Source organism: Mustela erminea, chromosome X (genome assembly GCF_009829155.1).
Source record: "Mustela erminea isolate mMusErm1 chromosome X, mMusErm1.Pri, whole genome shotgun sequence".
In the NCBI taxonomy this organism is placed as follows: Eukaryota; Metazoa; Chordata; class Mammalia; order Carnivora; family Mustelidae; genus Mustela; species Mustela erminea.
The window spans coordinates 86,531,744-86,548,471 of record NC_045635.1 but is presented as its reverse complement, the minus strand read 5'-3'; the positions used below and the strand labels follow the sequence as shown (position 1 = coordinate 86,548,471).

Genomic DNA, 16,728 nt, shown 5'->3' with positions numbered 1-16,728 from the left:
ACCCCTTCTCATAAGGGCATGAATCCCATCATGGGGCCCCTATCACTACCCTTAGAAATCATCTAAACCTAATTACCTCCCAAAGTCCCCACATACCATTACCATAAGACTGGGAGTTAGGGTTTCAACTTACAAACTGGGTGGGAAGGAAACATAAGCATTCAGTCCATAACAGAGCTAATATGAATCCTCTATAGCCATGCTTCCCAAAGGGTGCTCTTGCAGACCACCTGCATTCAAATCACCTAGAGTTCTAATTAAAATGCACACTCCTAGGCCCTCCCACCAGACCTAGAGTAGTAGCACAATTTCTAGAGATGGGGCTTAGAGTTTCATTTTATAAGTTTCCTACCCCAGGTGATTTTAATACACAGTAAAGTCTGAGAATCACTAACTATAGCAATTCTTAATAGATAGCCATTGGAATCCCCAAGAACCTTTGTTAAAATTCACATGCCTGTGCCACAGCTCCAGGCCTACTGAGTCAAAATCTCTTCTAGGGATAGACCTGGGCATCTCATAATAGAGGTGGTCATAATAGAGGATTGCTAATGAGATGCTAGAAGACTAGCTGCAGTCCTAAACCCTTTCTATTCACTACCTCATTTAATCCCCACAACAACTCTTCAACGTTAAGAACCATTATTTCTCACTGTGCATAGACAGTAACTGAGGCAGGCTCACAGAACTTAAGTGACTTGCCCAGAATCACAGAGCTAGTAAGTGATGATCCTGCAGTGGTGCATTCCTGTAAGAGTATTGCTGCCCTAGAGATAGATTTCAAGTCCTTTCAGGGACACCACATTTTATTGTATTTAAGATTTATTTTTTTAAGAAGTGGGCAGAACAGAGAGAGACAGAGAGAGAATCTAAGCAGACTCCACACTGAGTATGGAGGCCAAGGCAGGTCTCGATCTCACATCCCTGAGATCAGGACCTGAGCCAAAACCAAGAGCCATATACTTAACCAACTATGCCACCCATGTGCCCCAGGGACATTTAAAAAGTGCTCTGATAGTTTCACATGGCAAGGCTTACAGAGCCTGAAAGGATGCTGCCTTTCCCTTCACTGTGTTTAGAATTGGGGAGCTGCTTCTCAATAACTTAAGAAGGATTAAATCATGAGTGAAGAGAACAGTAGCTTAAAAAAAGAAGAGGTACGCAAGGTTCTTAGTCAAATGCTTTCAGTCCTACTTAAGAGAAAAACACAGAAAATCGCTTTTAGAATTAAATGAAAAATGCTTAGACTTAGACTTCAGATTTTTCCAAAGCAAAAGAAGTGGGAAGTCCATCATAGACAACAAAATGCTTTGGGTCAAATTAAAGCATTAAAAATTAATGCTTACATGATAACCAAGATGCTTGACTTGATAGCCCAAAGAAAATTCTTGTGGGTGTTCAGTTAAGTTTTTTGGTGATCTGGCAGCTGGCAACTGCAGGAGATAAAATTTCACAGTCCCAACAGCAGTTCAGTTTAGTAGCAATAACTTAAGAACTGGGGGGAACTGGATACATTGGAAATTTAGACTAATTTAAGAAACATCCCTCAAAATACTGACCTGAGAAACTTGTTTATTGAAACTTAGGTCAGGGTGGGTGTAAGGGGAATATTTTAAAGGCAGAAAAAATTCTACTGAGGAGATTTGGAGGGAGAAGCCAAAAGAGCATGAGGGAAAAAATATATGGCATCAACACCTACTTTAGCCACTTTTCTCAAACTAGGGTTCATTCTGTGCGACTTTCAGTACTATTTGTAACAGAATCTCCCTCTACCTCCCTAGTTATAAATGCCTTGTGATGTGCAGCATTTCTAATTAATCTCCCAAACTACTTGGCTCTACTCTTCTGCCATGGTTTCAGTTATACCTGATAACACAGAAAACCACAAAACACCAATGGAAAAACAAAGAAAAACATGTTTATATGACCTCTAACCATATTCAGGATTGAAGTACTGATTGAATTTTGCTGTGACCTCCACACTGGAAATTTGCCCTGCCACTGGTCCATTTTTTAAAATTTATTTATTTTCAGCATAACAGTATCATTTTTTCACCACGCCCAGTGCTCCATGCAATCCGTGCCCTCTATAATACCCACCACCGGTACCCCGACCTCCCACCCCCCCGCCACTTCAAACCCCTCAGATTGTTTTTCAGAGTCCATAGTCTCTCATGATTTACCTCCCCTTCCAATTTACCCCTGGTCCATTTTATTATTTTCTTCCCCCAGCCCTTTTGGCCTCTCACCTTACATGTCCTCATGAAATCCTTCTTCTACTGTGTCACCTTCTATATAAACATCCGTGTTTTGTCATAGCTTCTACATGTGAACAACCATTCATTTTACAGACATTACAAGTAAAATACATGGTCCTGCAAGGAATATTACAGCTGTACTTCAGGTCTGCATACTTTATGATGTCAGCAAGAGAGATCCATTAATTTACAGTTTTGTGTTCAGTAGGGGAGCCATATAATATTCTACATATATTTAGTTCTCCAGAATGTAGCTTAATCAATATGGCACCTCAGGCAACCTGAAATATTGAAGGCAACATAAAAGTAAGATTGTCAGACCAAGAAATTTTATGTCCACTGATGGGAGTTTAACTGCTTTGGAGGCTGCAGGAGGTATATATATTTAGAGGATTATAGTAAAGTCAATGATAGGAAAAAGTCAAACTGATGTGTATAAAATGTACTGAGGGAGAGAGAAGTCTTGTGTTTAGGACCCCAAGGCAGGAACTTCCAGGTTCTAATCCTTCCTGACAACCTTGAGCACTACAGTGATTTCAATGATAACTTCTACCTCTAAGTGTCATTAGACATTTAGAAAGTGAATGTCTCACATGGGAAAACCTACAATTCCATCTTGAGTCAACCAGTGACCTTTTATGTGTCTCAGTTTTGACACCTGCCAAGTGGGCTGGGCAGTTAAACTCCTTGCTTTTAAATGCCTTTGAGCCCCATGATTTTAGTACCATGCTCTGGTTTATCGTGAAGGGCTGTTCTGAGGTTCAAATGAAATATTTGATACATAAGGGCTATAAAAGTCTTAAAGTGGTATACAAATGTAAAAGTGTTTTCAATTATGTATCTCCAAGTATAACCAACAATTTGCATGTGCTCTCCAAAACCAAGCAAGTGGGTTTCTGGGCTTCAATTTCTGATTAGCCCCAAGACATATTAATTTACTTCCAATTTCCAATTGTTCAAATTTTCAGAAGCAAAAAGAGTGAAAGGCTCAAATTATGATCTTTATTAAGAAGGCTCTAAGCCATTTAGAAATGCTGGGCACATAAGTGGCTAAGCCAATCTTTTCGCTGCTGTGTGGGCCCCCTGAATAGCTTTAACTGTGAGACTAATAAAAATGATAGGAGAGTTGAAACTGAGCAAAATTAGATTAAATTTCAATCTATATTCTGCAATGGTTTGTGATGGAGAGGACACTTGCATATATTCTTCTAATCTTTTCACATGGTTTATAGACCAGCTATTAGTTAATAGGTTTTGGCACGAGATTAATATTTAAGTATTTGAAAATTCATGTGCTACATGCCTGTGGTTATATAGCAAGGAGCTGAATCCACATATTCACTTCAGTAACACTGGGATCCAAAGCAACCCCAGAATCCTATTTGCATGAAGGAGACTACCTAGGGCCTCTCTAGATGCCCAAAAGAAACATCTAGACAAGAATGTCTAGAAGACATTCTTTTATTATACAAACATCCAGGTAAGAACTCAACAGGTGCCACACACTAATTTCTGGGAACACAAAGATGAGAAAGAGATGCCATAGTCTGAGGAGTTGATACACTGTAATAGAGAAACAACGGTCATCTCCCATGACACTAAGACTTATATTCCAGAATAAAGAATGGAATATAAAAATACCCAAACTCTTCTTGAGGTGTTAATTGGTACCCTGGGAAGAAAGAATTGAAGAATAGACTTGGAATATTTTATTTGGTCTAAAGTACACTTTTTTCTACCCAAACAATACATTAGGGACATTCTATTTATTTTGATATCTCTTTTTAAGGCATGCATACTGCCACTATTTACACCACTATAAAAGCAGGCAAGGCCAAGAACAACCATACCAGCTGCTGTGGATTGTTAGTGGACAAAAATGTTTTAATTTAATTAAAGCAAATGCAACAAATATTTATTGACTAAATAATTGCTTCCAAGTATCCAACTAAAGCCCACAGGATGGACCCCTAAAACATATCTGAAATGGGGGAAAAAAGTGATTTAAAATGTGTGTGCATAAAAAAAGGAGACAGATGAAACAAGCATGAGTTTGATTTTCCATCCATATTAAGAGTTGGTATACTTTCTTCCAACTTGATGAACAGGCAATAAATAATCTTCCAGCTTCATATTATACATAAAATATATATGTAATTGAGATATAGGTGACATACCATAAATTCACCCATTTAAAATGTACAAGTCAATGGTTTTTAGTATATTCACACATTTGTTCAATCATCAACACAATCAATTTTAGACTTTTTTTTTCACTCCAAAAAGAACCTCATACCTATTAAAAGTTATTCCCCATTGACCCAACTCCATGCCCCAAGCTCAGGCCTAGACCACCACTAATATAACTATCTCTATTGATTTTCCAATTCTGAGCACTTCATATAAATGGAATTATATAATACATGGGATTCTGTATCCAGGTTCCTTCACTTAGTATAATGTTTTTAAATCTCACCCATTTTGTAGAAAGTATCTGTATTGCATTCTTTTTTTATTGATGAATAATATTCCGTTATAAGTGTATACAACAATTTGTTTATCTATTCATCAGTTAATGGACATTTGGGTCATTTTCACTTTTTAGTTACTGTGAATAATCTTACTACCCCTTACATTAGTTTCTAAATGTGCACATCACTAAGCACTGGTCCAGATATTAAAAGACACCATTCTTTATTTCCCAATTCCTTCCCATCACCAAAAATTAATAAAACAGATACAGAAAAACCCAGATAATAGCTGTTCAATATGTACATAATAGACACTTAAATATTTACTGATTCAGTGAATTAATGAATGAGAGAAATCTTTCCTTCAACCCCTGATTCCTCTTTCAATCACATCTTTATCCACCTAGTATCCACCTGGATACTAGATCATAAAATGTTAGGGCTGGAAAAGAGCATGGAGCCCTGGATTCATTTATTCAATTGTGCTTCAAGATCCACATGTATCAGAACCACCAAAGGAACGTGTTAAAATTATATATTTCAGTGACCCCCCCAACTTCCAGAGATTAATTCAGTAACTTTTGGGGGTGATTCCACAGGAAGCTGCTTTTGTAATAAGCATCCCAAGTAATTCCAGTGCATCCTATAGTTTGAGAATTATTTAGTCCAACCTTCTCATTCTATAAAGGAGGAAATTTAGAACAAGCATGGAGAAATTACATGCTCAAGGTCACAGGGTATGGTAGAGATAGAGTAACAGGGAGTTGAAGTTATAAATCCCAATACAGCATTTTTCATTACCTTGGGTACCCTCTTTAGTATATCCCCATATTTCCCCTGTGAATATATACTTCTCTCACAGACTTGCTCTATAAGTATCAGTGTCTGATACACCTTAAATGCTCAATAGCCATCTTTTTTTAAGTTTGGTCCTATGTGAACCAGAATTTTGGAAATGTTTGCTAACAGTATAAAGTAACAAATATAAATCCCAAGAAGAAAATATCAGACCCAGGAAGAAGGTCTCTGTCATTCCTGACCCAAAAGTTGAAAAAGAGCCTAACTGGAAAATTGTCTCCAACCATGAGCTTTTGGTGGCCAAAGAGGCTGTGTAGTGACAGTTCCTATCCAAGGTTCTGAAGCCACTCTGTACACCCACTGTGATCTATTTAAAGGAGCCAGTTCTTTTTAGAAAATAGTTTCTGCCAAGTTTTCTATCAGAGGGAAATCATAAAGTAGGTGAACTTCAGCCATGAATAAAAGGTAGTGGAAATTTTTCTAAGTGAAAGTTGATATACCTATCAAATATATATAGCAGCAATGTCCACAATAGCCAAACTATGGAAAGAACCTAGATGTCCATCAACAGATGAATGGATCAAGAAGATGTGGTATATATACACAATGGAATACTATGCAGCCATCAAAGGAAATGAAATCTTGCCATTTGCGACAACATGGATGGAACTAGAGCGTATCATGCTTAGTGAAATAAGTCAAGCAGAGAAAGACAACTATCATATGATCTCCCTGATATGAGGAAGTGGTGATGCAACATGGGGGCTTAAGTGGGTAGGAGAAGAATCAATGAAACAAGATGGGATTGGGAGGGAGACAAACCATAAGTGACTCTTAATCTCACAAAACAAACTGAGGGTTGCTGGGGGGAGGGGGTTTGGGAGAAGGGGGTGGGATTATGGACATTGGGGAGGGTATGTGCTTTGGTGAGTGCTGTGAAGTGTGTAAACCTGGTGATTCACAGACCTGTACCCCTGGGGATAAAAATATATGTTTATAAAAAATAAAAAATTAAAAAAAATGTAATAAAATGTAATAAAATTAAAAAAAAAAATCAAAAAGATACACTCACTCAAACCCATTACCATGAATCATAACCCTTCTCATTTCTCTGCAACTTAGTTATATATTTATATCTGATATTATTTATTTGTTACTCTTAGGAAAATATCATTTCTGACTGGACTTGGCCTTAGAGATAGAAGCTCTCAAAGAAGACAGCCTCCGTCTCTTGGCAATAGGTTCCTCGCATTTTTCTTTGGCCTCTTTCATTCTCTTAGCCTGAAGTTCAGTATATTCTGCAGTCTCTTCCTTATTTTTCTTAGTATTCTGTTTCTTCAGAATAATGCACAGACATTTGTTTTAGAGGACATATGGAGTAATAAGATGCAGAATTGGGAACTTTGGTTATAGGTGTCTTACCTTCTTTGTTTAGAGGGCTTCTCACAACATACTGGTGGACACCATCTTTAGAGAGACTGAAAAGTTTGTAGATTCTGCTAGGTCTTTTGTGCTCCAGGTGATGAGGCACAGTAGTATCAGTGTTTCCAGGAATATCCTTTGCCCCCTTTTTTACAATGACCAAGTTGAGAACACTGAGATTGCCACCCACAATGCAACCACAAACAGATTTTTACTTTCTTACTCTAGTCCTCCTTGATCTGTAGCAGGAATGGCCCTTAGCAGCAGGTGAACATGGCCATGGGACAAGACACCCTGTCTCATGAGGAAGACTTATTTGTCATTGCTACCACCAATTCAGACCATGTAACCCTTCTATTTTTCACCCAGAGCATCATCAGCAACTTCTGTCGCTATATGCTTCTCATAAAAGGTATGAAGTTTGCTCTCATTGTCCACTTCAATGAGTTTCTGGCAGCCAGAAGCTGGTAAAGAGATGTTCAACTTCATCCTAAAACAGCCTACTACCTCCAAGGTGCCACACAAGAGTTCACCTTAACATTCTGAAAATTATTTTTTCCAAGTAATAGTTATATAATACTACAAGACTTATTAACATAAAATAGCAGTCCTCTGCTCCCTCCTCCTGAGTACTTCCTCCTCATGAAAACTTTGAACTTTTTAAGCTGTTTCCTCCCTTATTTATCTCCATGTATTTTTTAAAGATTTACCTATTCATTATTATTTTTTTGAGAGAGAAAGGGAGAGAGAGAGAGAGAATAGGGGGAGGGGCAGAGGGGGAAAAAAAAATCTCAACTGGACTCCCTGCTGAGCTCAGAGCCCCATACAGGGCTTGATTTCATGACCCTAAATTCAAGACCTGAGACAAAATCAAGAGTTGGTTGCCTAACTGACTGATCCACCCAAGTGCTCCATGTTTAAAAATAATATGCCCACAGTTTTACTTCCTAATTAGCCAATATTATATATTATCTATATTATCTATTGAGTTCCTATTATGGAAGAGAATGACCACTTACCCTCCCTCAATTCTTCAAATTCAGCTATACCACAGTTTTATAATATTAGGAATATTTATTTCCTAACTAAATAGTATAATTTAATTTCCTTTTTTGTACAAGTTTTTGTTTTCCCTGGTGTTAATAATTGTCTCATTTTTGCTTGAGGGAGCTTTCATTTGATTTCTGTTTTTATAGGAAACAGAATATTGTCATCTGCTGAGTGAGTGAGGAAAGAAAAGTTTGGAAAGAAAGTTTGAAATAGCCAGTTTGGAGCTTGAAGGAAAGATGTCATTAGTGAACAAAGAATATCTAGGTAACATTGAGGGTTCAAATGAGGTGAGAGGTCGTGAATTTATAAGTGAAACCAATCTACACAGCTGTGTGAATTTTTTTCCAGCTGTGCTCAGGTATAAGAGTGGAAGCAATTGACAGTTAAGTTGATCAAGGGCTGAATTTTCCCAGAAAAGTTCAATGGAAAAGAAGGACAGATGATAGAAAAAAAGTTAAAGATATTAAAGAACAAAAGTTAGATGAATGCTATCTCTTGGGGTGCCTGGGTGGCTCAGTGGGTTAAGCCTTTGCCTTCTGTTCAGGTCATGATCTCAGAGTCCTGGGATCAAGCCCTGCACTAGGCTCTCTGCTCAGCTCTCACTCTGCCTGCCTCTTTGCCTACTTGTGATCTCTCTCTCTCTCTCTCATGTCAAATAAATAAATAAAAACTCTTTTTTTTAAGGAATCTCTTTCAACTTCGTTCATGAAAACTTTGGCCCATGTATATCTATATTCATCTTCCTCTTTGGTTAAAATGTGTGTGAGGGGTTCCTTCTTACTGTCTAATATTAATCTACTTGCCTATGAGGATCATGAAGGATATGAACTTTCTAAACAGAGAATCCAGTGGGATTATTTACTTTGAACAAAATCCTAACACATAGACCAGTGGAACAGAGTAGAGAGCCCAGATATGAATCCTCAACTCTATGGTCAATTAATCTTCGAAAAAACAGGAAAAAATATACAGTGGAAAAAAGACAGTCTCTTCAATAAATGGTGCTGGGAAAACTGGACAGCTATAAGTAGAAGAATGAAACTCGACCATTCTCTTACACCGTACACAAAGATAAACTCAAAATGGATAAAAGACCTCAATGTGAGACAGGAATCCATCAGAATCCTAGAGGAGAACATAGGCAGTAATCTCTTCGATATCAGCCACAGCAACTTCTTTCAAGATATGTCTCCAAAGGCAAAGGAAACAAAAGCGAAAATAAACTTTTGGGAGTTCATCAAAATCAAAAGCTTCTGCACAGCAAAGGAAACAGTCAAAAAACAAAAAAACAAAACAAAACAAAACAAAAAAAAAACAAAAACAAAGAGGCAACCCACGGAATGGGAGAAGATATTTGCCAATGACAGTACAGACAAAAGGTTGATATCCAGGATCTATAATGAACTCCTCAAACTCAACACACATGAAACAGGCAAACATAAAAAAATGGGCAGAAGATATAAACAGACACTTCTCCAATCAAGACATACAAATGGCTATCAGACACATGAAAAAATGTTCATTATCACTAGCCCTCAGGGAGATTCAAATTAAAACCACATTGAGATATCACCTTACACCAGTTAGAATGGCCAAAATTAGCAAGACAGGAAACAACATGTGTTGGAGAGGATGTGGAGAAAGGGGAACCCTCTTCCACTGTTGGTGGGAATGCAAGTTGGTGCAGCCACTTTGGAGAACAGTGTGGAGATTCCTCAAGAAATTAAAAATAGAACTTCCCTATGACCCTGCAATTGCACTCCTGGGTATTTACCCCAAAGATACAGATGTAGTGAAAAGAAGGGCCATCTGTACCCCAATGTTTATAGCAGCAATGGCCACGGTCGCCAACCTATGGAAAGAACCAAGATGCCCTTCAACGGACAAATGGATAAGGAAGATGTGGTCCATATACACTATGGAGTATTATGCCTCCATCAGAAAGGATGAATACCCAACTTTTGTAGCAACATGGACGGGACTGGAAGAGATTATGCTGAATGCAATAAGTCAAGCAGAGAGAGTCAATTATCATATGGTTTCACTTATTTGTGGAGCATAACAAATATCATGGAGGACAAGGGGTGTTAGAGAGGAGAAGGGGGTTGGGGTAAATTGGAAGGGGAGGTGAATCATGAGAGACTATGGACTCTGAAAAACAATCTGAGGGGTTTGAAGTGGCAGGGGGGTGCGAGGTTGGGGTACCAGGTGGTGGGTATTATAGAGGGCACGGATTGCATGGAGCACTGGGTGTGGTGAAAAAATAATGAATACTGTTTTTCTGAAAAATAAAAAAATTTAAAAAAAGAATTAGATGAGTATGGGAATGAAGGGAAAGAGAGAGGTATACATACACTAATATGCAAGTATAGAGCTAGAAAGTCAAGTCTAACCGTGAAGTAAAAGGTGAGAGAATATGCTTGAATGGGGGAATATAGCTTGAGATGAGTGGTGAGTATCTGGAAGAGCTACCATGGAAATTCAATAGTAGATAAAACTGAATAGGGATATATAAAAAGTCTTCCTAGCAGCTCTGAAGAACCCAGATGAGGCTATAGACCATACACTGGTTGTGGCACTGGTCCTGATAAAGGTATGATTTTCTCTAATTCAGTCACAATTGCAGCACAGAAAGCCCTGGTTAGATTGAGCCAGGAATGAGAGGTTTTCTGGACCAGTTTAGTGACAAGATGAATCTAGAATTAGATAAGGACATTAGCAAAAGGAACATACTATAAGGATTAGGCTGAATAAGAAGGGAAGAAATATCACAAGAGGGTCACAAGACTTCTCACTAGGCTCAACTTAGAAGTAATTATACATTTTAGGTTCTGAAGCAAAAGGTTCAGGGGTGTTCCCATTACTTCTCTCAGTTGCAAAATGCAGTTAACTTCTTTCAACAGGCTGCAAGTACAACCACCAAATAATAACTGGGCTTTTGATTAATACATACCATGCTACCAATGTCTCAGATCACTTTTAAAAATATGAGTTGAGGGGCACCTGGGTGGCTCAGTGGGTTAAGGCCTCTGCCTTCGGCTCAGGTCATGGTCCCAGGGTTCTGGGATCGAGCCCCGCATCAGGCTCTCTGCTCAGCGGGGAGCCTGCTTTCCCCTCTCTCTCTGCCCACCTCTCTGCCTACTTCTGATCTCTCTCTCTCTCTCTCTCTCTCTGTCGGGTAAATAAATGAAATCTTTAAAAAAATATGAGTTGAAAGGGTCATGTCCATGGTACAATCTGAGGCTTTAATTCAATTTTTAATATTATGCATTTTATGGGGATTATAGAAGGAACATATCCTAATGTGGAAAATTCGAAATCTGCAACAAGGAACTAAAAAAGACCTCGTAACAGCATTCAGGAAAAAAAAAATATCTAAATTACTTTAGCACATATATGTATACACAGTTTTGTGTCATGTTTAAATGCATAGGTTCTGGAGGTAGATGGGCTAAATTATTATCCCAGAACAACCATTTCAATAGCTGTATACAAATTAATATAAATGAGATTTTTGGTCACAGTCCCTGGCTCAAACTCAGTATCCAAACAACCCATTAAATAATTGTTGAAGCTGTGTCATAGATACATGGGATTCAATATACTAGTCTTCCTAATTTTATGTTTATCACATTAATATTTAAAAAGGTTTAAATAATTGTCTTTTCCAGTAAGTATTAAAAAGTCAAAAGAGGAAAAAAAAACATTAAACACCTCATTAAAAATGGCATTAAAGAAGAACTTGGGATTAGACTTGAAGGAAATAGACTTTTTGTATTCTAGAAAGCTGAAGGCAGATATTTTGTCCCTGGCAATGTGGGCACTGATCAGGCTTTCTTTCCTCAGTTGAGGATGTGGCCTTGTTAATGCTGAGTTTGATTCAAGAACTAGAAGAGTCCTTTGTTAGTTCTAAACATCCCCTTACTGTATATGAAAGACCCATAGTGAAAATCATTCTCCATGGGGAAAAACAAAGCTTTTCCTCTATGGTTAAGAATAAGATAGGGATGTCTGCTCTCACCATTACTACTTAACATAGTACAGAAAGTCTTAGCCTCAGCAATCAGACAACAAAAAGAAAGAAGAGGTATCCATTTGTAAGGAACTGATACATGAATTCAACAAAGTTGCAGGATATAAAATCAATGCACAGAAATTTGTTGCATTTCTATACACCAATAATGAAGCAGCAGAAAAAGAAATCAGGGAATCAATCCCATTTACAATTACACCAAATACCATAAGATAATGTAAGAAACCTAACCAAATCAGTATTCTGAGAACTACAAAACACTTATGAAAGAAGTTTAAGAGGACTCAAAAACCATGAGATATCTAGTAATAAACCTAATCATATCTGTACTCTGAAAACTATAAAACATTGTGAAAGAAACTGAAGAGGACACAAAGAAACCATGCTCATAGATTGGAAGAACAAACATTGTTAAAATGTCTATAATACCCAAAGCAATCTACTCATTTAATGTAATCCCTATCACAGAGCTAGAACAATAATCCTAAAATTTGCATGGAACCACAAAAGACCCCAAATAGCCAAGCAATCCTGAAAAAGAAAAGAAAAGCTGGGGTCATCGTGGTTCCAGGCTTCAAGCTATATTACAAAGCTGTAGTCATCAAGACAGTATGGTACTGGCACAAAAACAGACATATTGGTCAATGGAACAGAATAGAGAACTCAGAAATGGAGTTCTCTCAATGCTACCGTTAACTAATCTTCAACACAGCAGGAGAAGATCCAAGGGGAAAAGATAGTATCTTTAACAAATGGTGTTGGGAAAACTGGACAGCAACATGTAGAAGAATGAAACTGGGGCACTTTCTTACACCATACACAAAAATAAATTCAAAATGGATGAAAGACCTTTATGTGATACAGGAAACCATAAAAATCCTAGAGAAGAACACAGGCAGCATCCCTTTTGGTCTCAGCCTCAGAAACTTCTTACTAAACATGGCAACAGAGGCAAGAGAAAGAAAAGCAAAAATTGAGCTATTGATTCTTCTTCAGGATAAAAAGCTTCTGTGTGGTGAAGGAAATAATCAACAAAACTAAAAGGCAGCCTATGGAATGGAGAAGATATTTGCAAATGACATATCTAATAAAGGGTTAGTATCCAAAATATATTAAAAAAAACTTATTAAACTCAACACCCCAAAAAACAAATAATCCAATCAATAAATGGGCAGAAGACATGACTAGACATTTTTCCAAAGAGGACATCCAGATGGCAAACAGACACAGGAAAAGATTATTAACATCACTAATCATCAGGGAAATACTAATCAAAACCATAACAAGATACAACCTCACACCTGTCAGAATGACTAAAATTAACAACATAGATACAACAGGTGTTGGTGAGGATGCTGAGAAAGAGGAACATTCTTACACTATTGTTGGGAATGCAAATCGGTGCAGCCACTTTGGAAAACAGTGTAGCGATTCCTCAGAATGAAAAAAATAGATCTACTCTAAGATCCAACAATTGTACTATTAGGTATTTACCCAAAGGATACAAAAATACAGGTCCAAAGGCATACATGTACCCCAATGTTTATAGCAGCATTATCAACAATAGCCTAATTATGGAAACAGCCCAAATGTCCATCCACTGATGAATAGAGAAAGAAGTGGTATATGTGTGCGTGTGTGTGTATACATATAATGGAATATTATTCAGCCATCAAAATGATTGAAATTTTGCCATTTGCAACAAGATGGTTGGAGCTAGGTTGTAGTACACTAAACAAAATCAGTCAGTCAAATAAACAAAAATATGATCTCACTTATATGTGGAATTTAAGAAACAAAACAGCTGAATGTATGTGGGGAGGAAAGAGAGAGAGAAACAAACCATAAGAGACTCTTAATGATCAGGGACAAACTGAGGAGGGGAGGATGAGAGGAAGGGAGGGAGGGAGGGAAGGAAAGGGGTAAGGGGATGGGCTAGATGGGTGATGGGTATTAAGGAGGGCATTTGTCTTTTTTTTAATATTTTACTTATTGATTTGAGAGAGAGAGAGAGAGAGAGAACAAGCAGGAGACGGCCAGAGGGAAAGGGGGAAGCAGACTCCCTTCTGAGCAGGGAGCCTGATGTGGGGCTCAATCCCAAAACACTGAGATAATGACCTGAGCCAAAGGCAGAGGCTTAACCAACTGAGCCACCCAGGTGCCACAGGAGGGTACTTGTTATGATGTGCACTGGGTGTTGTATCTATGTGTTGCATCACTGAATTTTACTCCTGAAACTGATATTGTCCTGCATATTAACTAACTAGAATATAAATAAGAATTTGAAAAGAAAAAAAGGAATATGACCACATAATAGAAATTTGAGAAACAAACTAAGGGGTTTGAAGGGGAGAGGGGTGGGAGTTTGGGTGAGCCTGGTGGTGGGTATTATGGAGGGCATGTATTGCACGAAGCATGGATGTGGTACATAAACAATGAAAAATTTAAAAAAAAAAGAAATTATGAAAAACAGAACAACATTTGATTCATCCATAATCTACCATTTTAAAGAATCAGTGATATAATTTTGTTTTTTATATTCATGTTCTTATAAAGTTTTGATGATACAGTAAAAATAAATAAACAAACATCCCCTTAAATAGAAGTTCACAGATTATTAATACAAGTTTTTATTTTTTTCCAGAATGGTGTCAAACATCCTGAGTGTAAAAAAACTAATGTTGCAGGGGGAAAATTAGCTATATTTTTGGATCTAGCAGGACTGTTCCCTGTACAGAGAGTTGCACTGTCAGGTATAAATCTATAGGGAACTAGGGACCAGGATAAATCCATGCTAGGATATTCTGAACCTACATTATTCTGTTTATAACTTTTCACTATTTTTCTATTAGGATATTTATTTTTTAAATGATGTATAGGAGTTATTTATATATTAAGAATATCTACCCTTTGTTATAGGACACAGATTTTTTTCCCCAGTTTCTTTTTTTTGTCATACAGATTTTTTGAAGGTAAAATTTATTAATCTTTTTCTTTAAATCTTTAGTCTTCATAACATGATTAGAAAATCCTCCTCAAACTCAAAATTATAAAAATATTATAAATATATGTTAAATTATACTAAATGTATATTTTAAAATATAGAATATTTCTAGTACCTTTATAGTTTTTCATTTAAGTATCTAATCCAAATATAATTAATTTTGATCTAAATAGTGAATATAGATGTCAGTTTATTAAGTTTCCCTTTAAATGACTAGCCCTGTCCTAATAACATTTATTGAAAAAGCCATCTTTTCCCCCAGTCCATAGGTTTGAAATGGCTTTTTATTTTGAAAGTCATAGTATATTTGGAAATAGTCCCCTATTTCTAAAGAAATAGACACTGATCTGTTACATTGATCTGTCTGCTTCTGCACAAGTACTACAGTATTTAATAAGTGTTACTTCTTTTTTTAAAGAGTTTATTTATTTAGTTAGTTATAGAGTGAGAGAGAGTGAGTACATGTGAGACATATGAGCAGGGGGAGGGGCAGAGGGAAAGGGAGACAAGAAGACTCCCCACTGAGCAGAGAGACCACATGGGGCTAGATTCCAGGACCCTGAGATCATTACCTGAGCCTAAATCAAGAAGTTACCTGAGCTGAAATCAAGAGTCTGACACTTAACCAATTGAGTCATCCAGGCACCCCTAATTACTGTTACTTCTAGTACAATTTATATGTGGAAGATCAAGGTCCTTATAATTATCTTTCAAAATTTCATCAGAATTTTAGTGTTTCATGTGGTATAAATATCTCATTTCTCCCTCAAAGGGAATCAAAGTGATTCTTGTAATGTTATTAAGTGATTTGTGTCCTAAGAGGGAAGGAAACTGAATAACTCTCCATAAACCCATACAAGCAGTTGACTTTGCAAACTTGTTTCTAGGTGGAAATAAACATAGAGAACCATTGTTGCATAAAGTCACGGCCCAACAGAACTTTCTACAGTAATGGAAGTGTTCAATAGCTGCACTTTCCAGCATGGTAATCATTAGCAACATGTGGCTACCAAGCTCTTGAAATGTGGCTACTGCAACAGAGGAACCAAATTTTTAGTTTCATTTAATTGTAATCAACTTAAATTTATACAATCACATGTTTATTGGACAGAGCACTTCCAAAGCATGACTATTAAAAAAATCACTGCCTTATTATACTATTTCATAGCATTATTGGCAGATAATAGGTTTGACAATTTCCTACTTAACCTGAAACTCTCATTTAGATAGGGATTTTCAGTTAAATGTTAAGGCTAACCTTGAGATCACAATGGCAGTTCAGTTAAATATATAATGGATGCCCCTGTATGCATGACATTCTTGCAGAATAAGGGACAGATAACATAGCCTTCAAGAAGTTTAAACTTTAGTAGAGGAGATAAGATAACAAATAGCAATAATGGTTTCAGAATAAGGTTAAGGACCATAAACAAAGAATCAAGAAAGTGTCAAGAGAGTTCCAAGAAGGGAGAAATTCTTTTGGCTATGGATCATAAAGGAGAAATTAGGGAGGGCTGCATGAAAGAGGTGTCATTTAAACTATTTCTTTTTTTTTTCTTTTTCTTTTTTTTTTAAGATTTTATTTATTTATTTGACAGACAGAGATCACAAGTAGGCAGAGAGGCAGGCAGAGACAGAGAGAGGGGGAAGCAGGCTCCCCACTGAGCAGGGAGCCTGATGTGGCTGCATCCC

General features: G+C 37.2%; 1 protein-coding gene and 1 pseudogene across 3 annotated transcripts in view; both read right to left on the bottom strand.

Moving 5' to 3' along the window:
* IL1RAPL2 (interleukin 1 receptor accessory protein like 2) overlaps nt 1–16,728 on the bottom strand; it is a 1,272,933-nt gene that overhangs the window by 1,250,906 nt on the left and 5,299 nt on the right. The window lies entirely within an intron of this gene.
* LOC116583022 lies at nt 6,698–7,438 on the bottom strand (annotated as a pseudogene).